We start from the raw sequence: 27,787 nt of genomic DNA, 5'->3' as shown, positions 1-27,787 counted from the left end.
GAAGGTAGGAGGTCGGATGAGTATTCGACTCGTAACGAAATCATGCACGAGTCGCAGCGCATCTCTGCTTCGTAGACCTCCGCATTTGTTGGGCACTCGACGGACCATGCGGCCAATCTTGTTGCCAACCTTGGGCAGCTTGGCCATGCCTGGCACGACGGCGCTTCCCTAAATTGGAACTGGTCAACTCCAAAATTTGGCCCAGGCCACCCCCGAAATTTGTCCTTCACCGTGTTTGACGAAAATCGATGTCCGATAACTGACCGTGCCCGACACAATCACGAGCTCCAAATTTGCACCAAGTAACTTCCAAAATTTGGTGTGACCCAGCCCCGAAAACATAGTTCACAACTTTGAGATTTGCGCCACCTCGATTATATGGCGTCGTTTGTGGCGTCACCGTGTAAGTCACCACACTTTCGCGCGGCACACGTCGATTGCAGTGTGGTTAAGCTCCGGCTAATTTTTTTTTATTGTAACTGAAGTGTTTGGAGCACGCAGGCTCTCCTGCCGTCGCACGGCCCGACTGCACTGAAAGGTTTACGTTCCTTCGGAGCATAACGCTAGCAACCCGGTCGGCAGTGATGACTTGCGCGACCGGGCCCTCGGAGCACAGCTGGGTCACCCGTTCCTCCCAGGTCTTGAGATGCTCTAGAGGCCAAAAGCGGGAAGATCCGCTGAGTAGTAATAAAGGAGAGAGAGACCCAGAGCAAGAGGTTCTGGACCGTGCAGAGGATGAAATGTTTAAAATTGGGTGATTGTGAGAAAAAACTGCCGACGACTACGCTGCTTCTTAAAGGCCGGATACATGGAGCGTTTTTACCGCGGCGAGTCGTCGAGTTTCGCCCGACGGCGCATATTTGACGCCCGGCGTCGACAAAAACGCCCGCTGCCGCCGATCAGGACCGGCCAGATTTTGACGCGCGGCGTCCGGTGACACCGGAAGCGGCAGCGGAAGCGAGCCAATAGCAGCGCAAAAAGCCCGCTCTTCCGGTCGTCTGCCTGCCGCCGCCAACATGGCCGTCATGGCCCTCGAGCTGCGCCGTGTTTTTGGCACGGAAATGTTACTGTCGTGAAAATAAACGCTTCATCAGACTTTAAATGTCGATTTTTTTGGAAAATACGTCCGAATTTTGGATCGGAATGCCTGCGCTCGCTCCCTGAAGCGAATGTGTCGAAGAAAACCGCAGCCGCTGGTGTCCGCGGCTGAGCGGGCGTCCAAAGGTACGCGACGGCATGAATTCGAGCATGCAAATCTTTATAGATACTTAAGTGCGCGTGCTAAAATTTGTACAGTGGTGTCGAAGTGAAACTTTCCTGATTTAAACAGAATGGTCAGTGTCGCTGTTCTCACAGACCTCCTTGCACAGTGCTGTTTGCCACTTGTTGATCACATTTGCTTTCGCGTCGAGGGATACGCAGCGGCGCGCCGCCGCTTCCACGTTCCATGTATCTCCAGCAGGGCGCAGGGTGTCGAACCGGTATTTTTTCGGGTTCGGTTCGGGTTCGGGTTCACGCCTTTCGGGTTCAGTTCCGGGTTCGGCTCCAGAGGGCCATTCCGTTCCGGTTCGAACCGGTTCGGACCGTCTTGAACCGGTTCAAACGGGTTCAAACGGGTTCAGGACAAAAAACAAATTAGAACGCAGATGGGTTTCAGTGATATGCGTTTTCGTTTTTCTTGCACATCGCTATGCAAAATAAAAAATGCAAAGATTTGTTTACGAGAACTTAGAAGTGGGCTAGTTGGTAACGGTTGCTGAAGCAGCGCAGGAAACAGGACAAACGGAAGTCTGGAGACGACACAGACGCCGACTAAGAACTGGTTATTACATTCTCGGAAAAGTATGTGAAGGCGCAGGACACAGTGAACAATCCAGAAAACAGAAAGGCAAAAATTAAAACTAAAAAAACATACTGCGCATGCACATCGTAGTCGAGTCATGACATCTTTTTCAATGAAATTCGAAGACTATATTCCATAGTAGGCGGCACTCCACTATCTCCTTGACCTTATACAGTTGCCAGGAAAGCCTGGCTCCTTATCTACGAAACTGTTGTATGGTGAAGCAACACGCTCATCTGCATCAGTACAGTCAGAGTAGAAGCTTGGGCGAGTTGGTGATGGTTCACTTGCCACATAGCGCTAAAAAGACATTGACACAAAAGAGGCACAGGACGGGCGCTAGCGCCCGTCCTGTGTGTCTCCCCGTGTGTCCGTGTCTTTTTAGCGTTATGTGGAAAGTGAATCATCTGCATCCTTCCTGATCATAAAGGCCTCCACCATCTCCCTAAAAATTCGATCAGAGTGATTAAACAGGAGACTTGTCTTTCTAAGTGGGGCAGCAGATGAGCGTGTTGCTACACCATCTATCAGTTTGGTAGTTAAGGAGTTAGGCTTTCTTGGCAACTGTGTGAGGTCCAGGAGAAAGGGAAGTGCCGTCTACTATCGAAGATACTCTTCGAATTTCGTTGAAAAGACGTCACGACTCGACTGTGACGTGCATGCGCAGTATGGCCTTTGTTCTGTTTTATTTGGGAGGGGAGGGGGGGTTCCTGTGCCCTGCACCTTTATATACTTTTTCCAGAATAAAATAACCAGCTGTTAGTCAGCGCTCGTGTCATCTCCTTTCGTCCTTTTGTCGTGTTTACTCCGTTAATTGAGCACGAAAAAATTGCTTAATGCGAGATGTTCTCACTTTACGCATTTTATTGATTGTCCGCAGAAAAAAGTCGAATTTACGGTAAGAGCCGCAAAATAAAATGCACTCGAAATAAATTAAAATCGGCTGTGTATATACGCTATAATCCACCTTATGAGGTGTAGGACGAAAAGCCGATACATTTTGCATCTACAAGACCCTCCTGCTTGAGCAGTTTGGGAGACCCCGTAGCGCGAGTAATAAGTCTCGTACGCAGTGTACTTACGGGACCCCAAAATTGCCGCCGCATTCGCCCGCTACGTTCCCGCGCACTACTGAGAAATGAAACTGTATACAAACAGATACCTTTCCGTCACACCGAAACCGACTTGCCAGTCCCCCCTCCTTTACTACATGGTAAGAAAATGTTCGAGGATCCCTCCACCGCCCATCCCCCACCCAACGAGAGCCTCGTGGGAGCACTGGCTCTCCCTAACATGAAGAACTTACCAAACACATTTTATTGAAATCTCCTATTCGACATCGCCTTTGTGACTCAAGTTATATATCCTGAGCCCCTATACCTCAGTATCTTCAAAAACTCAGCTAAACGTGGCTTCTCACTTAAGTAAAGTAAGAAATTTGTTCGGGGTAGAATGTTTGGGACTCTTCCTGGGGCGCTATCAAAGGCAACCTTTGCGTCTACAGAATTTTTTGCTTCCTTGATATAATGATACAGAGGCGTTAACCTGGTGTGCACCAAATTGTTTTGAGGCATTTATTTCCAAAGCTACGAAACCCCTTTCTGGCAGCTATGCTTATTAGGTGAGTAAGTGCTTGCCTGTCTTTTCTGGACATGCTCGCGAGTGCTGATTCATTCTGTTTTCTCACTCCTGGCTTTTACTTACTTGTACGGCCTCTCCACAAGGCAGATGACAAATGTTGCGATCGGTGATTACTTCCTTTACCCATACATCTACAACCTTACCTAAACTTTCTTGATACTAGTGTATTAAAGCGAAGTCAGCGGATGTACAGTGGAGCCCACTTTAATGGCCACAGATATAACGAACGCTCGCTTATTTCGAGCGGGTGTGGTGCTACCGTGAAAATATGCATAAAGGCAACGGAAATTCGTCGCAGATACAGTGAACAACTCTGGCCACACCACTCGGTTATAGCGAACGAGGTGGCGTAGTGAACTACCCCGAGGTTGTAGAGGTCGTCCTTCCGCTAAACATGCAGATGAAATAGCGCCTCTCAACCTTCATTACACCGCCCCGGAAAGAACATGTCAACCCAGAAATGGAATTAAAAGGCGGCACTGCTGTGCGCAGCGCTAACCGGAAAGTCCGGCGTCCGGTAACACTGTAAATGTTAATGTAAACACGGTAACGATATGCTATAATTCTCTATTGAAATAGTAAGTAATCGCCGGCCAAACCCGCGTCGCGTCGATGGCCAACGAGGGCAATCATTGCCGACGCATTCGCCGGCTCGGTAAAGCATCCTGAGTAGAAGAAGCGCGGTGCGCGTGAGACAGGGGCATCGTCAAAAGCGAAGCTACTGACCAATCTGGCGGATCAACTAAAAACAGCGATTAGATAATTTTTGAAATCCTTGCTGGCCATCCCAGTTACGTGGTATGCATAGCCTACCCAGTCGTCTCAATCTTTGGCGCCGCTGCAATGTGCAGGCATTGTCATATAGCTGACAGTGCAACGCATGCATTCTGCGCCACAAGCGCTGCACTACTTCATCGCTGCATCAGCCCAGTAACGATAGAAGAAGCTCGAAAACACGCGTGACCAGATGATTGCAGATTTCTGGCAACGCTTCGTTGATCCATAGCCGACCGGATGTTTCCTTGGATAACTACGTTCCTGCGGACCACAAAATCGCAGAAGCGCCTGCTCTGACGGATACGTTAACACCAAGTGCGAGCTCTTCCTACTGCCAGGAATCTCATTTACATGGCCGACCTGCCACCAGTTGCCATGCACACTTCATCCATGATTAGTTATACCCCGTCCCTAAATTTGATAGTTGGCAGCAAGGTCTCGACGAGGATTAAATGACCGCCCTAGATAGCCTGGAAAAAGCTGCGGCAGGCTCTGCTTTGCACAAGTAGGCACGCATGACGCAGCTTTGTAAGAAATAATTGCCACTTTTAGCGGCCTTAGTATTTTTGGCTGTTGTAAAAAGAATCCACTTGCTACGAACATCAGATATAACGAATGGAACCTGCGGGACCGTCAGGTTCGCTATAAGTGGGCTCGACTTAGTTTTAATCGGCCACAAAAACCTTTTTCACCCTTCAGACTTGGACCTTACATGTTTGGACGTACTACCTTCGCGCCAAAGGGGCGTTTGTGCCGTAGTCAGTGCATTTCAACCTGTGCGAGCAACGAGAAGTAATTTCAGCAATAAAATAATATTTTGTCATGATGCTGTATTCTTTTAGAACATACTTAAGCAGTCTCTTGAAAAAACCCATTGACATCATACATTTCATTATAACATTTATGTCTGCGATGAAAAACTCTTCAATTCCGTGCGAACTCTTCGTGTTCATAGGACGCAGAACCGCCGCGTTCCACGAGGTCACTGTTCAGACACAGTGCACTTTAACGCAGGAGGAATATGCTGCGCAAGTTCAACCTCCTGACTGGTTCCCCTTTCATGGCGTTTGCACCGTCTGGAATTTTCACGTGCGGGCGGACGCAGGGAGTTATGGTGACGTGAGGCCTTATGACGAGATCGCTGAATTCGACGCGGTCAAGGCATGAGGAGGGTCAGAGAAGTTCCAAATATTCCATGCAACAACCATAAAAAGAAGCCTACAAGATAGCCGAATAGCCTAAAGCATCTGTAAACAGAGTTTTCTGTTGCGCCGACATTAGTGCGAATCCCACTCGGAGTCAGAGGTAAGACTATGCATACTCTTTTAGTTGCTCTTTTTAGTGCGCTAGCAGTATCGCCTGCTTTCCCAAAAATAACCGCGCTGCGTGCGTGCAGCCGCCGTCCTTGATGCACACTCCGGTGGACAACACATCAGGGCATTCACTTGTAAAAATGCACCTTCAAAAATTTTCACCCATCTCGCCACCCCCCAATACCCACCTGTACCCGATATAGCCGAGGCAGATTGTTGTGAAGGCTCAACGTATTCAATCGCCGAAGTGTTATAGGAAAAAAAAAACACTAACAATCATAAGCCTGTCGCGTCAGACACTAAGAACGGGGAATATGACTGCGAAAAGTAGATATAAATCGCCAGACAGAGAATTCAAGATCGAGCAGTGCGAGAACAGCGGATGGAGCCGCGCGCTGGCGACTAGCAGAAATTTTTTCTTAGAAGCAGAACAATTTCAGCGAATCAGCATAACGAAATCACTTCACTGTAGTTACATTGCATTGCAGTAGCATCTTTTTGAGCGTAATCACTATCGCATGCCAGCGAGCACATGTATTTCCGCATTGCCCTTTTGTGTAATCGGTATTTAATTTTTTCCTTTTTACTACATCTCCACCGTTGCCAAGAACCTGCCTTTCGTTGCTTATTTCCGTCGCGGGCAAACAAGAATATGCAGATTATATAAAAAAAAAAGAAGCTGCACCAATTTATACATCCTTCTTTTGGTAATACTAGTAGTAATATCTCAGGTTTAACGTGTCGAGTAGACATTAGGTCTTTATGACAGACGGTGTAGTGGAGGGCTCCAGATTAACGAAGACCAGCTGGGGATTTTCGACGCGCGACAAAGAACGCTGGTTTTTGTATTTTTGGAATCAGCAGCCGAGCTCCACAGCCATTGAGCCATTTTTTTTCTTTATTACCCTACAGGCTCATCGTGCGGGGTTTTATTTAGAACTTGCTGTCTAAGACAATGAGCGCCTACAAATGTAAATGTTGCACTACCCACTGCGGTTGCTCAGTGGTTAGGGCGCTCGGTTACTTATTCGATGTACCCTGGTTCGAACTCGTCCCCGACGGCCACGTTTCGATGGAGGCGAAACGCGAAAGGCACCGTATGCTGCGCGATATCAGTGCAAGTTAAAGGGCAACTGCGCCACCTTTTGAGAATTTCGCGATACTCAGTTATTCAAATCTATACAGGCTGTAGGTAAACGATACTAAGTTTTGTGCACTACCATTTAAAATAATTACGTAATCGACGGTCAAATTTTGCACTTCTCCTCGAAGCAACAAAGAAGTGCGGGGATGTTTAGTGTGATGTCAAGGAAGGTATGATTTTAAATTACTGCTGCCGTCAACCACGCCCTGCCGTGCCTCGCTGGACGCTTCCAAACAACGTTCGGCGGGCTTTGACTTCGGTTCGGTTGGTTTTTTTTCCTTCATAAGCAGGCGTTTATGCGTTGAATATGCACGGATACGTTCGATGACGTCATCATGTGTCCCCCACTTAGCGTTGTGCGCTGCGGAGAAGTTTGAAGGCCGTCGCAATTTTAATTGGTGATTACGTCACCGTTTCAAATGCTAGGCCAAAAGGACTTCGCATACTTTACCTGGAAGTCTCCTTTCAAATGACGCCATAGATATTAGAATACATGGATCACCGTGTGGTATTCGCCTACTGCCACTGCCACTAAATAATTTAGAAAATAATTTTTTCTCCCATGATGTGTCGGTTTCATCAACCGAATGATGGCTTTGACGTGAGTTCAACATTAGGTCACGTGAGGCACGGGAAAACTAATACAAACGCTGATACGTTGTTTTGACTCACTGTAGCACTTATATAAGCCGACTTCAATACCTATAATTACAACGAACGACGTATCAGCAGTTATATTGCCGTTTATAGCACCTCACGCGACCTAATTTCCGCTACACGTCACAGCCATTGCTATGTTGGTGAAACCGAAACAGGATCAAGAAGAAGTTCAGAAGTGCAAGATGCCGGGCTAGTTGGTAATCCATGATGAAATAACAGCGCAAGGAACGGGACGAAAACACGAAGGAAGAAGACACAGACACGGGCGCTGTGTCTGTGTCTGTGTCAGCGCCCGTGTCTGTGTCTTCTTCCTTCGTGTTTTCGTCCCGTTCCTTGCGCTGTTATTTCATCATCAAGAAGAAGTTCAAGCATAAATTATTTATTAAGTGTTGGTGAATACCACGCTGTGCTCCATGTACACCAACGTCTAACGCATCGTTTGAAAGAAGAAAGCACGCAAGAAAAAGTTTCGTGTTTATAGTACTTTACTGAGTTAGAGCAGTCCTAACACTTTGATTAAAGACTTACGCAAATATGTAAAAGGGAGGAGTAATAACTCAAGATTTCACATTAACCTGACGTACAAGTGTTTAGAATTGGCAGCAGTACATTACAGAAGCGACAATTAGGCTTCTTCCCAGGCACCAGACCTCCTGTAAGTTTGCTGTCGCGTATACTGGGTACCATTTTCGCACTTCCCAGCGCAGACAGCTACGGGTGGGTAAGTCTATGCGATAGATCATATCATTTTCTCGGAAAACAAGACGTATGCCGGGATGTAAAAAAAGGGCGGCTGAACCGGTTTCCCCCGCTACTCCACATATCGAGTTCAGGGATCAATTATTCACGAACAACGAGCTCACTAAACACTTTTATCTAGGCAGACGAGCGTTTCCCCTCCCGGATAAGAAATTAACCCGCAGCCAGTCGGTCACGTTACGCTTGCTCCAAACGAACTCATACCCCAACCCCTGGCGCATGAAGCACATCGACCCAGACTACGACGGACAACATGTGTGTGACCAGTGCAGTGAACGTGTAGACTTGACCCATATGCTGTGTGGTTGTGCATCAAGTGATGCCTACGCCCAGAACAAGGAACATTGGGACAAAGTACTAAAGAGTGCTTCATTTCACGACCAGCTTCAGGCTGCCCAGGAGGCCCGCGCGGCGGCGGGGAGCTTCGGGCTCTCTGTGCCTACGTGGGAGCTGCCCTCTACACCTGGCGCCTAGCCGAGTGTCCTTCAGGACCCCTACTGGGGGAAATAAAGTTTTACCACCACCACCAACCAGGTCCCGAACCGGTTCGGAACGGTTCCTTTGAATCGTTCCGGTTCGGGTTCACTTCCAAGATGGCGAAAAAATATGGGTTCGGTTCGGTTCCGGTTCCGGGCGAAAATTCGGGTTCGGTTCCGGTTTCGGGATCGGGTTCAGTTCCGGTTCGACACCCTGGCAGGGCGTCGCGCCGCCGCGGCGTTTTCTGCCGCGCGAATGTCGAAAAAAACGTCGCATGTATCCTGGCCTTAAAGCGAAATTTGAGCGCAGCTCATCGGCTGTTTCATCAGCAGGACATGCATCTAAAATTACAGAAAGCTTGTTATTTTTCACACATATTCCTTCTTCAAGAAACACTCCACTAACAGTTCTTGATTGTCATGAAGGAAGCTTTGTGGTCAGAGAAATAGATGGATATATGTTCGACTCGCTGTACCAATGCCTGGTTCTCAAAGACGAGGTCTACGCAAGTATTTCGCGAGGTTGACAAAGCCGTGGGCGGCGTTACGAGTGAGAGGAACGAAATGCGTGGTAAGAAATTGCTGTTTGTCTTTATATCGACCTTAAAATCTCCACCCACCCTGCCATCCTTGCATGTGGCAGTTAATGGTTGATCGCAAGAGTTCGCTCACCATTGTCAGCTCTAACGCATAAGCCCACATCTCTCTATCTCAACACCCCACGTACCTATAAGAGCGATCCAAGCGTCCACTGACCCATGGAGCCAGTTACGCGCATTCCGTTCCTTAAAATGGTCGGAGTGTAAAGCTTTGTCAACGCCAAAGCGAATGAGCACAATGAACGCCGACGGCCTATGGCTTCAACGCCGCGTTTCTGGCACCACGTTGTCAATGCGAATGCGTGCAGCGCACATATGTCAGTGCCGTTACATAGCTTAAAGCAGGATCTAGGTGTCCACTGTTCAAAGAGGGCAGTTATGCGACGCCCCGGGGTCCCCGCACGACCCCACTCCACTTGACTGCAGTGGGGCCGTGCGGGGACCCTTGGGCGTTCCCCGAATTCCTGTTCAAATAAAGTTTTTCTCTCTCTCTCGCCGCCGTCCTTTCTTCTTTCGCTCCCACCTTCCTCCCTTCCCTTACGGTAAGGTTCCGGTGTCCACCGAGATATGTGAGACAGATACTGCACTGTTTCCTTTTCTCACAAACCAATTTACCTATTATTCCCCCTCTGTTTTCCAAGCTCCCGAAGCTTAAGAGAGAGAGGGAGAAAACTTTATTTACAGAGGAATTCGGGGCACGCCCCAGGGTCCCCGCACGACCCCACTGCACTCAAGTGTTTATGTTCCGAAGGTCCATAACACTGGCAGCACGGCCGGTGGCGATGGTCTGCAAAGCCGGGTCCTCCGAGCGCAGCAGGGTCTCCCAGTCCTCCCAGGTCTTGAGGTTCTCTAGGTCCCGCGGGGGAGGGTCCGCCGGGCAGAGGGAAATGATGTGGAGGGAAGAGGCGAAGGGTTCTGGGCATAGAGTGCATGCCGGAGTGGGGAAGCAGGGATGATAATGGGCTAGGGTAAGGGGTGAAGGGAGTGTGTGTGTCTGTAGTCTGCGCCAGAGTGTTGCGTGTTTGTTATCTAGGGAGGGGTGGGGCGGGGGGTAGAGCTGGCGTAAGGCTCTGTGCGCCTGGGTCAGCTCACTAAATGAGTGCATGCGCTCCTTCGTGAATCCCCGATCAGAGGCCACCTGAGCCCGGTTTAAAGAACCTCGGGCTAAAAGGTTGGCGGCCTCGTTTCCGGGATTCCCGGAGTGCGCGGGCACCCATATCAGCTCCACTTGGCGGGGAGGGGGGGGGGGGGGGGGGGGCATCGGGCGAGTCCAGTATGCCAAAAGCAGAGACATGGACTCGGCCTCCAGCAAAATTTAGAATCGCAGTTTTAGAATCGCGTAAAATGTACCGGGCTTCCGTGGGGGTTATAGCAAGGGCAATGCCGGCTTCCTCTGCAGCCTCTAGGTACGTGTCTGCAGGGAGAGGTAGTGTGAGGAGGGCGGATAAAGAGGAGTCCACCACAGCTGCTGTCGCTTCATCACCCGTGCAGGCAGCGTCCACCCACACTGCGTCCGGCTGGGGACCGTACGCTCGATGAAGTGCCTTCGCACGGGCTCTGCGGCCCTGCTCATTGTGGGACGGGTGCATATTCCTCGAGAGCGGCCTGATGAGGAGCTCTCGGTGAAGGGATCGTGGGATGGCGAGAAGGGTTGGGTCGTTGGCCGGTATTTTGATTCCCAGGGAGTCCAGGATATACCGACCTGTGGAGGTTTGTGTGAGCCTGATGTATTGGGCCTGTCGGTGGGCCTCCACCAGTTCCCCGATCGTATTGTGGAGGCCCAGGCCTAGTAATCTGTCTGTGGGTGTGTTGAGGGGAAGGCGAAGTGCTACCTTGAATGCCTTGCGACTCAAAGCATCCAAAGCCTTTATGTCATGTTTGGATAGGTTAAAGTATGGGGTGGTGTACAGCACACGGCTGAGGACATAGGCATGAATGAGGCGACATAGGTCGCGCTCCTTCATGCCTCTATGACGTCCCGAAACCCTGCGGATGAGGTGCGATATCGCGCCTACAACCTGCTTGAGTTTCTTGAGGGTGGTGGTGTTTTTGCCATCGTTCTGGATGTGCAGGCCCAATATACGGAGGGTTCCAACCTCAGGTACCGGGTCACCATTCAGTTCAATGGCAATGGGGCAGCGGGGGCAGCGGTGGTTCTTAGGCCGGATGAGGAAGAGTTCGGACTTCTCTGGGGAGCAAGACAGTCCGATGGTCCGTGCGTAATTTTGGGTGAGGGTGGCTGCTTCCTGTAAGGTGTTCACTATGTCTCCATTACTGCCGTGAGTGGTACACAGGGTGATATCGTCGGCATAAAGAGTGTGCTTCAGGTGGGGAATAGTGGCCAATTTTCGGGCGAGGGGGATGAGGGTAATGTTAAAGAGAAAGGGGGAAAGGACGGACCCTTGAGGGGTGCCGATACTCTGAAGAGTTATTAAGCGTAGAAAGTTGGGCTAGTTGGTTGGTCCGGCGTTCGTCCTGTCTCGTCTACCTTCGTCCGTGTCTTTTTAGCCGCTGGAATGTATCATAATAGTACTCTGAAGAGTGTAGGAAGGGGAAGACAGAGGGCCGAAGTGTATCTCAGCTGTGCGGTCAGTGAGGAATGCTTGAATGTAGGCATTACCCTACACGGACCAACACTGACATATTTGACATCAGCCATGCTTTGTAATTGTATGCATGTTTCTTTTTCTTTTCTTTTTTTTTCGCCATGTGACTTTTTGTTGCCATGTGATTTGATTTACTCAGTCTGTACAGTGCCCGTCCTGCTTGGACATAACCATGGTCTGCAGTATGTACATAAATAAAAATAAATAAATACGTGCGCACACCCACATTCAAGGGGGATAGAGCAGTCATGATCGCCTGATGTTCAAATCGATCAAAAGATTTGGAGAGATCCAAAGCCAAGACTGCCTTGGTGTGACCCGGAAGAAGCGGGTCGAAAATGTCGTGTGAGAGTTGCAGCATAGCGTCCTGTGCGGATAGATGGGGGCGAAATCCTACCATGCTATGCGGGTAAAGATTGTTGTCCGCCATGTGACTTGTGAGTCTCGCTAACACAACATGCTCTAGGAGCTTCCCAAGGCATGAGGTTAGCGAAATAGTGCGAAGGTTTTGAAGTGTAAGTGGTTTGTTGGGTTTAGGTATGAATATTACCTTCGCGTGGCGCCAGGACTGCGGGAGGTTACCCTCCCTCGAGCACTGGTTGAAGTATTTCGTAATGTGGGTGATCGATTGGTCATCCAGATTACGGAGCATGGAGTTTGTGATTTGGTCTGCACCAGGTGCGGAGTTGGCGCGGAGAGTCAGGAGGGCCGCTCTGACTTCCGTCCCCGTGATGTCGGTGTCGAGTGTTGGATTTGCTTGTCCTGTGTAGTGCGGTAGAGGTATGGGGCCGCCTGGAGATGTGTACATGGTTTGAAGTGTGTCTAGAAGGGTGTCGGGATCGTCAATCTGTTCATATGTGAGGCGTGTGACGTGGTGCTGTGTTGCTGATTTGGTGCACGTGGGGTCAATGAGGTGTCGGAGGAGTTGCCATGCGCGTTTGCTGGACAGGTTTCCGGCGATGCCCTCACATATCTGTCCCCAGTTGGATCGGCAGAGCTCCTCAGAGTGCTGTTGGATTTGTGTCTGCAGCGCGGCCAGCCGCTTTTTAAGCGTTCTGGTGTGTTTGTTACCTTTCCAGCGTTCTAGGATGCTGTGATAAGCCTCCCAGAGGTGGGCTAGGCGTGTGTCAAGGGTAGGTGTTTCGGTTGTAGTTTCAATGTTGCGCGTGTAGTGGTGAACGTCATGCTTGAGTGACTGCACCCATTCGTCGATGTCTGCGATGGGAGTTTCTGGGAGGGCGGTGCGTAGAGCGCGAAAGGCATCCCAGTTAATGAGTTTGTGTGTTGTATTTGCGTGATGCGGTGCTTTGTACGGGACAGTGATTTGTATAATGTAATGATCACTGCCCAGTGTATTTTGTGTTCTGTTCCAGGTAACGCCGGGGATACAGCGGCTCAGCGCCAGGTCTGGACTGGTGTCCATGCTGACACTGTTGCCGATCCTCGTAGGCGTCTGAAACGTGTTGTGCACAGTGAGTTGGAGGTTCTGCAAGAGCAGCCAGAGCCTGCGACCTCGATGTGTCGTGGTTGTGTATCCCCAGTCAGTATGCTGACTGTTGAAGTCCCCACCGATGAGTAGGGGATGTTTCCCTGCTAGATGGTGTAGCTTTCGCAGAAGTGATTCTAGCGGGGCCATCGGCAGGGAGGGGGGTGGTATATGTTTGCTATAAATATAGAAGGAAGTGAATGTGTGTGATGTATAAGTTCTGTGATCACGCAGGGCGTCTCAGACGTGATGTGATGAGTTTTGTAGGTGAGGCTGCGGTGGATGAGTGTGGATGCCCTGGGTGTGTTAGTGGTATCCGAGTGTGCAGATGTGTAGGAGGGGAGGGTTGCCCGGTGTGCAGTCTCCTGTAGAAGTAGTATGTGGGGCGTGGGTGTGATGGTGGAAAGCAGAAGTTGCAGAGGCGCGCGCTTTGCCCGGAAGCCGCGGCAGTTCCAAGTTGAAATGGGTAGATAATTAGTGTTCCCCCCGCCATATTGGATGATAGGGGGATTGAGGATGGAAGTAAGACGGGTGTCAATTGGTATGTGTGGCTCAGGATAGGTGGTTTGTGCTTGCGGAGGAAGGATGGGGGGAGTGGAGGGGGTTTGAAGTTGGGTGAAGCGATGGTTAAGATTATGTTCCAAGAGCTCCATTATCTTGGTAAGCATAGCGTCCATGCGCTGCTCAAGTTTTTCGTTGAGGGTGGCGGCAAGGTGATTGAATCTGGCCTCGAGGCGTGCGTCTAGCTCTTTTAGTTTGTGGTCAAATTTGGCTTCGAGTGCTGCTAATTTACCGTCTATTTCTGAGGGTACGGGAGGGGGTGTGGCGTCTGTGGTGCGTTGTTTCTTTGCGGGAGGGGTGCTCGATGTGTCTGTGGATGATGGGGTCGAGTTAATGACAGCGGGTGCGGGTTTAGGGGGCATGGAGGGGGCGGGGCTGCTTAGGAGGGAGGAAAGGCGGCTTACCTCTTCACGCAAGGCCTTGAGCTCCTGGTCTCTCGGATCTGCCTGGGAGGACTGGGGTGGTGGGGGATGACGGGTAGCCTTGCCAGAAACGCGGTCTGCCCAGGTGAGACGCGTGGCGTTCTTGCTGCCATTCTGCCGGCTTGTAGAAGGCGACCGGAAAGTCGTCGAGCTGCGTCTGCTGGCTGTGCCTGGTTTATCGCAGCGGGAAAGCCGCGATGTATCCGGAGGAGAGAGAGCGTTCTTCGGGGACGCTAGTTTGCGGCCCCGTCCCTTGCAGTTCTCGGTGCCGGTCATATGAGGGCCGCCGCAGAGAATGCAGCTGGGGGTGCATGAGGGCACATCTTCCTTTGTCCCCGCAGGGAGGCGTCTGCAGCATGCAGACGTTGGTGAGTGGCGACACCACGGGGTTAACCCGAGCATCCGCGGGGACATCCCCTCAGGGGGATGATGGTGAACAATGCGTCACCACGGACCCGAGCATCCGCGCTTAGCCGTGCGTGGCATCGCCGTGTCCGGGGAAAAGGGGATCCTGGTGGTTGAGCCGATGCCGAGCGTTTGGACCCTTAAGGCCCCTCGGCGGAGGCAACACACCACTTTGGCCCCAGCTTCCTGTAGACGGCACCTCCGGCCTGACCCGACCGGGGGAAATCGGCAGTCGCCTTTTCCTGTCCTTCCCTGTACCTTTCACTTTCCTATTTCCTTTCTTAAAACTTTCCTGTATCCTCCTCTCTTCTTTGTTTTTTCTTTTTCCTGGCGGCGAGGGTTAACCGTGTGTGACCAACTACCCTGAGCTGAGTCATATTAGGTTATAGTTAAGGTGTACAGCTGGCGTGGGCAGGACTTTTTTTCAAGTACCTGTCGCGTCCCCTTGTTGGACTCCATGGTGGGTGGCTGGCACCATGACCGAAAAACTACATTTTTTTATGGCTCCCCCCCTTTCAAAACTTGATCGCTCTCTCAAGAGAGGGCGGACCGAAGCAGATGACTTTTTCCAGAAAAGAAAAGTATCCTTTCCAAAATTTCATGTCATTCACAGTAAAGCAGAAGAAACACAAGCAAGGATAATATCCCCATTCCAAGTCTCAAAACGCTTGACGGATGTCTTAGGCCTTGGCTACAAGGTGTCAAAAATGGCCAGTGGCGACTTACTTCTTGAACTGCGCGACAGCATACAACACTCAAAAGTTGCAACAATTGTATCCATTGGGGACATCCCTGTCTCTGTGACCCCACATCGGTCTCTGAATACTGTACAAGGCGTCATCTCTGAAATAGATTTTGTCCACCTTTCTGAAAAGGAAATGCTCGAAGGACTTACTGACCAAGAAGTTATAGATGTCCACCGGATCAAGATCCGGAAGGATGGCAAAGAAGTGGACACCAAACACCTGATCTTGACATTCAACATGAGCACATTACCCGAATCCATTGAAGTAGGCTACCTGAAAATAAATGTAAGACCGTATATTCCCAACCCACGCAGATGTTTCAGCTGCCAGAGATTTGGCCACGGCTCCCAGAGTTGTCGCGGCCGCAAAACTTGCGCAAAATGCTCTTCGAAGGACCACCAATCCGAAGAATGTGTTGCTAACCTACGGTGTGGAAACTGTGATGGCGACCATGCTGCCTACTCCAGGGCTTGTCCGTCCTGGAAAAAAGAGAAAGAAATCATTACTCTCAAGACTACGCAAAACATTTCTTTCAAAGAAGCAAGAAGGCAATACTCTCAAACAAACAAATTCACCTTCACTGCAAAAACAATCTTCGCCGATGTGGTGCGTGGGCGCGGCGCACCACACCAGGCTTCGGCACCTGTCCAGGCCACACGTAGTGAGCCTGTGGTGGGGCCATCCGCGCCGTCTGGTGGAGTAGCTCACGCTACTCCGCCTACCCCAAAGGAGGGGACGCAGACCCCCGGGTCGGCGGGCCCAAAGACCTCTTCCCACAGGTCGAGGTCAAATTCGAAAATCAATGTGCCTCCTGCACGGTCGTCCAGTGCCTCCGCAGAGGCGATGGACACGACCCCGGGCAGCCCCTCGCCGTCCACGTCGGATGGTCGGCGGAGCTCCCTGGATCGGTCAAAAAGAGACAGGCCCCGAGTCACGGGGCCATAAACAACTTGATCTAGTTTTTTCAATCAGTACAAACACAAAACTAAGATGGCTTTCATAATACAATGGAACTGTAGAGGAATGTTGAGGAACTACAGTGATATAACACATATTCTAGGGTCAGTGATGCCTCTAGCTCTATGTCTCCAGGAGACCAATCTTGGTCCACAACATTCAAATATCTTAAAACATAAAACTTTTAGACGTGATCGCGAACATGCAAATAGACTGTCGGGAGGCGTCGCAATCATCACCCAAAGCGGCGTCCCGGCTCAAGAAATCAAACTGAAAACGAAACTTGAGGCGGTTGCGGTTAGCGTCATCAGCTACAAAACCATAACAATATGTTCCGTATATCTTCCGCCACGCATCACATTAACATGCCAAGATCTAGAAGGCCTGATCGATGAACTGCCGGAGCCATTTCTGGTAGTTGGCGATTTTAACGCTCACTCTCCGTTTTGGGGAAGCGAACGCTGTGACTCTAGAGGACAAACAATCGAAGATTTTATACTTTCTAATAATGTCTGTCTTTTAAATACGGAAAAAGCCACATATTGCTGTCCAAGCTCAGCAAAAATGAGCTCTCTCGATTTAGCTTTCGCATCACCATTACTTTTTAACGATTTTAAATGGGATGTTTTAAATGACCCCATGGGCAGCGATCACTTACCTACCATCATCAGGCTCTCATCGTCCACTCCAATCATCCCCACAAGGCCACGGCACTGGAAAATTCAGCTCGCCGACTGGTCACTTTTTACAAAAAGTGCCACTCTGGAAAAGGAATTTAGTGACGACCTTAGCACAGATGAAATTAATGAGAAGTTTACTGAATGCATAATATCGGCCGCAACAATCGCTATACCACAAACAACAGGACTTGCACAAAAGAAACACAAAGTGTGGTGGACAAAAGAATGCACATTAGCAAAAAAAACAACAAAAGAAAGCCTGGAGCGCTCTGCGTCGATATCCCACTGCAGAGAACCTACTCACCTTTAAGAAGGCAAAAGCCAGAGCGCGGTATGTGCGAAGAAATGCAGAGAAAACCTCTTGGCAGAAATATGTCTCCTCAATAAATAGTTCAATAACATCAAAGAAAATGTGGGAAAAAGTGCGTAAATTTACTGGTGACCATACCCCTTTCACACTTCCTCTCTTGACAGCACCCGGGACACAAACATCTTTAGAAGAACAGGCCAACATACTGGGCGAGCATTTTGCTGAGATCTCAAGCTCATCCAACTACTCAAACACATTTCAAAAACACAAAGCAATAGCTGAGAAACAAAGATTCCCATCTGGAGCAGGTGTTCATGAGGATTATAACCAGCCTCTCACACTAGAAGAATTAAATAAGGTACTATCTTCTGGTAAAAAGACAGCACCGGGACCAGACAACGTGCATTACGCTATGCTTGCACATCTCTCCGAGGCTGCTGTAGAGGCACTGTTAAAATTCTTTAATAAAATCTGGATAACTGGCAATATACCTGACGAGTGGAAAAAAGCAGTCATAATACCTTTTCTCAAACCCGGAAAACCACCAACAAGTCCTAGCAGTTACAGACCAATAGCCCTCACCAGCTGCATTGCTAAATCTTTCGAAAGTGTAATAAACATTAGATTGACCTTCATACTTGAATCTCGGCAACTATTAGATACACACCAATGTGGGTTTAAGAAAGCATGCTCAACCACAGATCACCTTGTCCGTCTAGAAAACACCATCCGGGAGGCGTTCATCCACAAGCAGCACTGTATTGGGGTCTTCTTCGACTTGGAGAAGGCCTACGATACTACGTGGAAGTTCGGCATCCTCCGTGACCTAGCAGAGCTAGGTATCCGCGGCAGGATGTTGAACTGCTTGAACGACTTCCTGGCTAACCGCACATTCCGAGTCCGCCTAGGAGCAACTCTCTCCATGACTTTGACCCAAGAGAACGGCGTACCCCAGGGGTGCATTCTAAGCACGACACTCTTCATAGTAAAAATGAATTCCTTAGCTAAATTAATACCCAAGTCCATAATGTATTCAGTCTATGTAGATGACCTACAAATAGCATGCACGTCCTCCAGCATATCAACCTGTGAGAGACAAATACAAATCACACTAAATAAACTAGGTGCTTGGGCAGACATAAATGGGTTTAAATTTTCTCCTCAAAAAACAGTAGCTGTTCTTTTTTCATTGCGACGAGGCCTACAGGTCGATCCCAATCTATACTTGAATCACACTGCGCTACCAATTAAACTAGAACACAAATTTTTAGGCGTAACTTTCGACAAGAAACTCACATTTCTACCACATATTAACAACCTTAAAAAGAAAGCTTCTCAAGCCCTCAATATATTAAAAGTTCTCTCACGGAAGCGGTGGGGGTCCGATAGAGCAAGCCTTTTACAAATATATCGCTCTCTGGTGCGCTCCAAGCTGGACTACGGGTGCATAGTATATGGTTCGGCAAGAGCATCCTACTTAAAAAGATTAGACCCCATTCATAATCTTGGTCTGCGCCTATCATCCGGAGCATACAGAACATCACCAGTAGTTAGCCTTTACGTTGAAACTAATGAAGCCGCTCTTGAGGATCGAAGAATCGCCCTTACATGCTCATATGTCTTAAAAATCCGTTCTCTTCCGAAACATCTCTGCCATCCAGTTGTAACCAAGTGCCCATCTAAAAGATTATTCATCAACAAACCACATTCTATCAGACCATTACTGCTGCGCTTTGAAGATAAATGTGAAGAGCTAACAGTACTAGATGCCCTACCGAATATTGCACAAAGGAATGAATATTTACCACCATGGTACAGCCTGCCTTCAGTATGTGACCTCACAATGACACATTTAGATAAAAAGCAAACGCCAAATGAGTACATATTACAGGAATTCTTTGCACTACAAGAAAAGTATGACACTTACATTGAATTTTATACCGATGGCTCAAAAACAGAAAGTCACGTTGGAAGTGCAGTAATCCAAGGAAAAAACAAACAGATAATGCGACTACCAGAATTCGCATCGGTTTTTACTGCTGAGTGTTATGCCATCTTTGTAGCTGTGGAAAAAATAGTAAGAGAGAATATCAAAAATAGCATCATTTACACCGATTCCCTGAGTATGCTCAAAGCACTGCACTCCAGAAATGCTGCTGAACCCATAATAGGTAACATCATACATAGCATTGTTAAAATCACAAAACAAAAACATAACATTAAATTCTGCTGGGTTCCTAGCCATGTTGGAATCGTAGGTAATGAAAAAGCAGATGTATGCGCTGCACAAGCCCGGAATGGCCAAATAAAACAAGTGAGCATACCGCACAGGGATTGCTTAAAGTTTATCAACAGTAAACTCAGAAATAAGTGGCAGGCCGCATGGCAAGATCACGTAAACAACAAATTAAATTCTGTGAAACCAATTTTAGGGGAATGGCAATCATGTAGGCATCAAGAACGTTTTACCGAAGTTATTTTATGTCGGCTCCGCATTGGACACACCCACCTCACGCACAACTTTCTGCTAGCCAAACAAAACAAACCTCTCTGTGAAATGTGTGGTGCTGAACTCACAGTGAACCACATTTTAATTTCATGCATAAAACTAGAAGAACTAAGAAAGAAATATTTCACAACGTTTTACAGGGAAAGCATCCCATTACACCCCATGCTACTCTTAGGTGATCGAGCACTGGTTGATATTTCATGTATTTTTAGGTTTCTCAAGGAAGCCAACGTTTTAAACAAACTCTAAGTATTTTTAGAAAGCTTCACCATTAACAAAAACTCTAACCTTGTGTTTGGCGCAGCATAGCCTCAGTTGCTTTTGCGCCATAAAAATCAATATAACTAACTAACTAACATCTTCCTTTGGGTGGGACTGCCCGCAGCGGGGGCACTTATGAGACCTTGGATGGACGCACACATCCGCCCGGTGACCTGGGACGCGGCAGTTCGTGCAGGCGTCTATATGCCCTCGGTACGGTGTGCATCTGTGGAAGGCTCCTGCATAAAGAACTGCGCGTGGGACAGGTCCAGCCCGAAAAGTTATTAAGATGGAACGCGTGGAGCCCATTCGGCGGGCGTCCACGATGAGGGCGTCTGGGTTGCCGGTGAGCAGGTCTTGCAGGAGCTCTGACGGAGTCTCATTCCAATAAGCATTGGAGATGACTCCGCGTACTGCTCCGTCCGGCGGGGCTATGTAAGGTGCTACGGCGAATTCCTTGCCTTGGTGTGTGATGGTGTTCACCCGAACCAGAGCGAGCGCGTCATCTTTTAGGGGCGTGCTTACGGTGCAGGTGTTGTTGACCGGGTGTACCCTGATTTGGGTACGCGCTGGCTCCTTAAGCTGGGACGCCGCTTGGAGGATGGCCTCTCGTAGTTGTCGGGGTGGAAGCAGGTCCAGCTGCAGCCCGCCTCGTGATCTAAAAACGATCTTGTAATCTGCAGCAGGAAGCGGTGGTTGCTGCCGCGAACGCTGCGCAGCTGTGCGCCTTGCTTGCAGGTGCGCTTACTTTTCAAGGCATGGAGACTTGGGGGTACCGGTAGCAGAGGCTGCGCCCTCCTGGCGTCGGGTTGTTGAAAGGACGTCCTTGGAGCGGGCAGGCACACTAAGAATGTGCGTCCAGTCCCTTGGGTCGTAGTCGTTGGGGTTAAGAACCTCTCCCTGCACCTGCACCTCCATGATGGCGTTGGTGGCGGAAGCGTCCGTCGGAGTAGGCCTAGCTCCCAGCGGAGCGAGGCCTAGCTCAGGCGGAGAGGTCACAGAGAAGAAAGGGCCGTGGGTGCCCGAAAAATGGCGTAGGCGGGCCAAAAATTGATGGCGTGCAGCGCTCACATTCGCAGATCCGTGGGTGGTGAAATTTTGGCTGATGATGCTGGCGATTGGCGAATTCCGCTGTCTTTGTGCGGAGCCGATGTGGGGTGCGTCTGTACTACACGGCCCCCTAGCGGCCAATCCCCGCAGCTTAAAGCGCGACTAAGGTGTCCACTGCTGGTTACAACGGACAACGGCGACGCCGCGAAGCGCAGAACCGGGCGCCAATGAGCTGCGCTCTAAAAGTGGGAGAAGGGAGATTATGTGCTTGTAATTTTCTCCATAGAGTTGCCTCTCGATTGCTAATGGACTTGTGTGGCAGATTTCCCCTGTATTGACACACTGACGGCACGGCTGCGTCCCATCTCGAGTACATATTGTCACCGGACGCCGGTAGAACGTTCTCCCTGGCAGAAGAGTACTTGGCAAGCACACTTGGCAGAGCGCAACCGACTGACCTTAGAACCGAGCAGAAGAGGACGAAGTCCGGTGCGCGACAAAGGACGAAGACAGACCGCACGACGGCGCCGGTAGAGTGGTGTCTAAAATAAGTGTGGCATTGCCCCTCCCCTATGGAAAGGCATCGACTCGATGCTTGAAAATGAGGAAGGAGCCACGTGTGGGCGTGAACGGAGTCCCAGGCACTGAACATGGCCAGAGTTTTCCTAGCGGGCATGGTATGGCTTGAGTCTTGCGACGTGCACAATTTCGGATGCCGGCGGGCGTCTTGATGAGCGAACACTCCATTGCAGGCTGTAAGGAGATAGCGCCACCCAGCGGCGTTCGTGAGGAGAAGACAAAGCACGAGGAGCGCGTGCGGAGGGGAACGCGGGGCAGGTCGAAGAGGATTACGTGGCAGAGAAGAGAAGAGCGCGGTGGGCGACGGACGTGGACGAGTTCTGCTGGCTCCCCGAGTTCCGGGCTTGGGCCTTAGCCGCAGACGTCCGGGCCACCAGACCTGGACATCCATCGTCGAGAGCCTCAACCACCAGGCCCAGGCGCCACTCTTCTCCGTCCATCCGTCAGCTGCTCTACATAGGCCGCTTCGGGCGCCTACGTGACTTTTCCGGGATACCAGACCTGGGAACCGTGCCGGGAGCCCACGAACGCTGACGCTGCGGTAGCGTTTCATCGACGTTGGAACGCCAAGAGACTCCTTGACTGCCCGACACCCAGCCAGTCCTCCCCGCTCGTTGCTCGAATAAGACAAGTAGTGTGAACTTTCCTCTTTGACTCTTTTTCCTGCATTTATCATAAGCACTTTGTTCTGTTCCCCCGTGTGTTTTTCCCGTGTATTGTTGCGTTGTTCTCTTGTTCCTTTCCTTTCTTCTCGCTCATATTGTAATTGGTTTCCTTTCCGTTAAAAGTCGCCTCGTTTATTGTTTGTACTTTGGTGTTTGTTGAAAATAAGACCTGCAATCATCTCACAGAGTCCTCACAAATTTGGCGTCCACTACGACAGGACGAGGTCGGTTATTATTTCTTTGCCTGTTGTGTTAATTTAGGCACAGTATGAGCGCGTCAGATTTGGTTACTTTAGGCGAGCGCATGGGCTTGTGCGGCGCGGAGTTACGAGCGTGGGTGGAGGACGAGCTTCGTAAGGCACGGGAAGAGAGAGCCGCGGAGCGTGAAGCTGCTAAGCAGAAATTGGAATTAGAGGCACGGAATTTAGAGGCGGAGCGTGAAGCTGCGAAGCAGAAATTGGAATTAGAGGCACGGAATTTAGAGGCTGAGCGAGAGGCTGCGAAGGAACGCTTGGAGTTAGAGGCGCGGAACTTGCAGCTACAAATAAGGCTCATGGAGGGTGGCGCAAATCCTCCGAGTGACCGTGGAGAGCGTAGCGTCTCATCGACCAGCTCCATTAACCCGCACAGCCTCATACCACAGTTCAATGAAGCGCGGGATGACCTCGATGCCTACTTAAAGAGATTTGAGCATGTGGCCACGGGGCAGGGTTGGCCAAAAGAAAAGTGGGCAACGGCGTTGAGCTTGTGCCTTGGCGGCGAAGCACTTAGGGTCTTCGGTCGGCTCTCGCCTGAGGATTCCGTGGATTATGACAAAGCGAAGCTTGCCTTGCTTCAGAGGTTTAGGTTCACCGCGGAAGGGTACCGAGAGAAGTTTCGCCAGAGCAAGCCCCAGGATGGAGAAACGGCCTCGCAATATGCTGCCAGGTTGTTTAGCTTCTTTGACCGTTGGGTCGAGATGCGGGGAGAAGGCCGCACTTTTGAGGTGGTTCGCGAGATGGTCGTGAGCGAACAATTTCTGAGCAACTGTCATTCTCGTTTAGCCCTTTTCTTACGTGAGCGGGAGGGCAAGACAGTTGCCAAGCTGGCGGAGGCTGCCGATCATTTTCTTGAAGCACAGCGGCAAAATAACTTGTTGTTCTTCAAAGAACAGGGGGAGCATACGATGAATAAAGCCAAGGACGAGGTTTCAGGTTCACAATCTCGCCTGCGGTGTTTTCTTTGCGAGAAGACTGGGCACAAGGCGGCGGATTGTCGGACGAAGCCGAAGCAATCGTATTGCACCTGGTGCCGCGAGGTAGGACATGATGCCCAGTCATGCAAAGCTAAGAGGCCAGGAGACCGTGAAGAGTCCGCCTGTTGCATGACACCTCGATATTCACATCCCGATAGCACTGCAGTGGTAACGCGCGTAGAGGGCCAGTTGGGGGAGATGGTCTGTCCTTCCAACCCGGTGGAAACTGCTATGCCCGTGGCGCACGGTGAGGTGTTCGGCCAGCCTGGTTCGGTATTACGGGATACGGGCAGCACCGGTATTGTTGTGCGTGAGTCTCTTGTACCGCCAGCAGCACTAACAGGGAAAAAGGCTACATTATTCTTGGCCAATGGGACCCGTGTAGAAGTTCCGGAAGCGGAGGTGGTGATTTCTTCTCCATACTTCTCGGGTAAGGCCATCGCGCGCTGCTTGTCTACACCCTTATACGACATTATAATAGGCAATGTCCCCGGGGCTAAACCTCCATTCCCGGTTGACCCGCCAGTTCTCACTGATCAGGCAGTTTCCCTTGCCATGACGGGTGCGGTCGATGTTCCTTCCCTTATGGTGACAGCAAAGGTTTCAGAGAGTAGTAAAAGCCCCACTCTGAACACACTCCACTTGTCACGGCCGGAGTTTCGCCTCAAACAGGAAGAAGACCCGACCTTAGAGGTGTGTCGCAGGAAGTTGGGGCAAATATTTCATGGCAAGGGACAGACCGCCCACTCCTTTGATACAGATGACGGTGTTCTTTTCCGGTCGTACCAAGTGTGTCCCGGCCAAGTCGTTGAGCAAGCGGTGGTACCGAAGGGCTTACGCACGCAAGTTCTTAAGTTGGCACATAAGAGTGCATTATCCGGCCATCATGGAATACGGCAAACAATAGCTAGGGTGCTCAGTGAGTTTTACTGGCCCGGTGTACAGGCTGACATTAAGAGTTATGTCAGATCGTGTGATATGTGTCAGCAAACTGTGTTGAAGGCAAGGGAGAACAGAGTGAATAACATCGTAGGACGGGAACATGTAAAATCATGGTGGAAACCGAGGTCGGTTTGGAGAAAACGGTTTCACAAAGGAAAACGGAAGTACTAGCCGAAAAAGTTCTCGCGACGGTGATGTGGTTTGATGGGAACAATGGAATACGGAAGAATGTAGCCCACACCTATTGTTGGAATTGTTTTTGTTTGTTCATGTTTGTTTTTGAGTGTCGGCTATCTACTTTTTATGTTTTCCGTGTTTCTTCGCCCTCTATGGACGCTTTACGTTGACTTTCCATGTGCTCTCTGTGCTGTGTGTGCGAAGGTCTGTGAACGCTTCGAACATTGACGAACGTCGTATTGTGTGTGGTGTGTAGTGTGCGCGCTGTGGTGCGGTGTTCTGTGTTGCGATCGTCGAACGCGTCTGGTGTCGCTCTCCTGAAGTTGAGTTCTTTCCCTTGGAAAAAACTTCCGAAGAGGGGGCCTTCTGTAAGGAGATAGCGCCACCCAGCGGCGTTCGTGAGGAGAAGACAAAGCACGAGGAGCGCGTGCGGAGGGGAACGCGGGGCAGGTCGAAGAGGATTACGTGGCAGAGAAGAGAAGAGCGCGGTGGGCGACGGACGTGGACGAGTTCTGCTGGCTCCCCGAGTTCCGGGCTTGGGCCTTAGCCGCAGACGTCCGGGCCACCAGACCTGGACATCCATCGTCGAGAGCCTCAACCACCAGGCCCAGGCGCCACTCTTCTCCGTCCATCCGTCAGCTGCTCTACATAGGCCGCTTCGGGCGCCTACGTGACTTTTCCGGGATACCAGACCTGGGAACCGTGCCGGGAGCCCACGAACGCTGACGCTGCGGTAGCGTTTCATCGACGTTGGAACGCCAAGAGACTCCTTGACTGCCCGACACCCAGCCAGTCCTCCCCGCTCGTTGCTCGAATAAGACAAGTAGTGTGAACTTTCCTCTTTGACTCTTTTTCCTGCATTTATCATAAGCACTTTGTTCTGTTCCCCCGTGTGTTTTTCCCGTGTATTGTTGCGTTGTTCTCTTGTTCCTTTCCTTTCTTCTCGCTCATATTGTAATTGGTTTCCTTTCCGTTAAAAGCCGCCTCGTTTATTGTTTGTACTTTGGTGTTTGTTGAAAATAAGACCTGCAATCATCTCACAGAGTCCTCACACAGGCGCACTTCGTACGTAACGTCGCTGAGTTTGCGGAGTACCTCGTAGGAGCCGAAGTAACGGCGCAAAAGCTTCTCGGAGCGACCGCGCAGACGGATGGGGCTCCAAACTCACACTTGATCGCCAGGCTGGAAAATGACTTCGCGATGACGAAGGTTGTAGCGGTGAGCATCGACTTCTTGCCGCACGCAGATTCGTTGCCGAGCCCCCCCCCCCCCCCCCCCCCGCCACCGAATACGGACCGGTGCGGTTTCGGCTGCTAGGTTTTGTTTCGGTGCAACGCACAGCGGTGAGTGCAGCCGCCGCAACCCACTCTTGGGGTTGCGAATCCCCAGGAAAGGTTCAGCAGACTTTCCGCGACATTAGGGGCATTTCTTTAACCTACACCAGCTACACCAGTGTAGCAAACGTCCAATACCTCCAATGAAGCTTTGCTACACTGGTGTAGCTGGTGTAGGTTAAAGAAATGACCCTATTGTGAGCGTGTCACGCCCACGATGCCCGTTCCCCAAAGTGGGAGGGCAGGTCCGAGATGGGAGACGGACTGGGCACGTGGAATCCAGATCAAAAGCAGAACTGGTGACCAGAACGACTTGTTTGCTTTTGGCATGGACGCCCCGGTACACGCGGTCGGGACTTAGTCGTTTTGCCGTTGGTGTTCGCGCCTTGGTAGACGCAGTTCTGACTTATTCGTTTTGCCGAGCGACGAGATCGCCCGGGTAGACGCGGTCGTTCGAAATTCGCAAAAAACGAAAGTCACACGGTTCCCTCTCGGTGCGAGGGTGTACCACCCAGCCGCGGACGCGTTGGTTTCCGATTCCGGAGAGCTCGGTGCCTCGCGGGGGCATGCGGCTGAGCGAACCAAGCTTGTGTTTTGGGGAAGTCGCCTTTGGCCCGAAAACACGAAAAGTGATGGAATAAGTAGCACATTCAGGAGGCCAGTAAGCTCCGAAACGCGGGAAAGCCCGGCTGTAAGGGATCGGTACTGTACGCGGGGTCATCGGAACGCGGCTGGGGGCGCTCAAAGCGAAGCGTCTCCTTTCTTGGAACGCGGCCGCTCGCGAACGCGCCGAGAACTACGGGTGTCCCCCCGCCCCGCGTTACCGATTCGCGCACGTGCTGGCACAAATGTGTATTTATGTTTGTTTTTATTTTTATTGTGTGGTAAGGAGGTGGTTTACCTTGTAGAAGCCGGAGGGCTGGCCATGCGCTTGAAGATCCAATCATGTTAAGAGGGCAACATGATTGGAAGCTACCAAATGTGGGCCGGGCCTTTAGGGCTTTAAAACCCGGCCCCGGAGCGGGAAGCGGAGGTTCTGGGCTAAGGGGAGATGCTATGCATCTTCGGCTACGCCGAGTAGGGGCCTCCCCTAGTGTTAGCCAGTTCCACCTTTTTGTTGTTTTGAATCTTTTTGCTCTTTAATTTGTCTCGAGTGCCTAAACTTGTATATGCAATGTAAATAGCTGTATATAAACTTCAAGTATTCGCCTTAGCCCTGCATCTCAACTGATCACAAGACCGTCTCCAACGGGGCACCCCTGGTGCGAAGGAACGCTTATGTCTTCAAGTGAACGAACCGTTTCTGGCGGGGCACCTCTGGTGCAAGGAGGAAAGAGAACCTGTGAAATTTACTCCGGCGGTTGTCTGAGTAACGGTTAGTTGACCTGGCGAAATCGCAGGGAGACATCAAACTGCTATACCTTGTGGTAGCATGTGATGATAACTGCGGACATCAATTGAGACTTCAACCATGAAGACGTGGGAGAATGGAGTGGAGTTTCACATACTATGCCAGGGGCGATCGTCGGTGGGCACGAACGCCGCGAAAACCGTGAAAGGATAACGGTTGCGTGTGCGAGTTCCAGTGGAGTAACAGCCGAAGCACCGAACGAGTGGTGTGAAAAATCCGTCATCTTAGTACTGTGGGACG

At 50.5% G+C, this 27,787-nt stretch overlaps 1 long non-coding RNA gene across 1 annotated transcript; it reads left to right on the top strand.

The window, feature by feature from the left end:
• Positions 1 to 21,964: 21,964 nt before the first annotated feature.
• Positions 21,965 to 25,842, top strand: LOC149337405 (uncharacterized). The gene is made up of 2 exons (XR_016284401.1): positions 21,965 to 22,879; positions 22,934 to 25,842. It is a non-coding gene; the product is annotated as an uncharacterized LOC149337405 (long non-coding RNA).
• Positions 25,843 to 27,787: the final 1,945 nt, after the last annotated feature.

Source organism: Amblyomma mixtum, chromosome 7 (genome assembly GCF_055824585.1).
Source record: "Amblyomma mixtum isolate Tamu chromosome 7, ASM5582458v1, whole genome shotgun sequence".
NCBI classification, from domain to species: domain Eukaryota; kingdom Metazoa; phylum Arthropoda; class Arachnida; order Ixodida; family Ixodidae; genus Amblyomma; species Amblyomma mixtum.
This window is presented reverse-complemented; position numbering and strand designations above follow the sequence as displayed.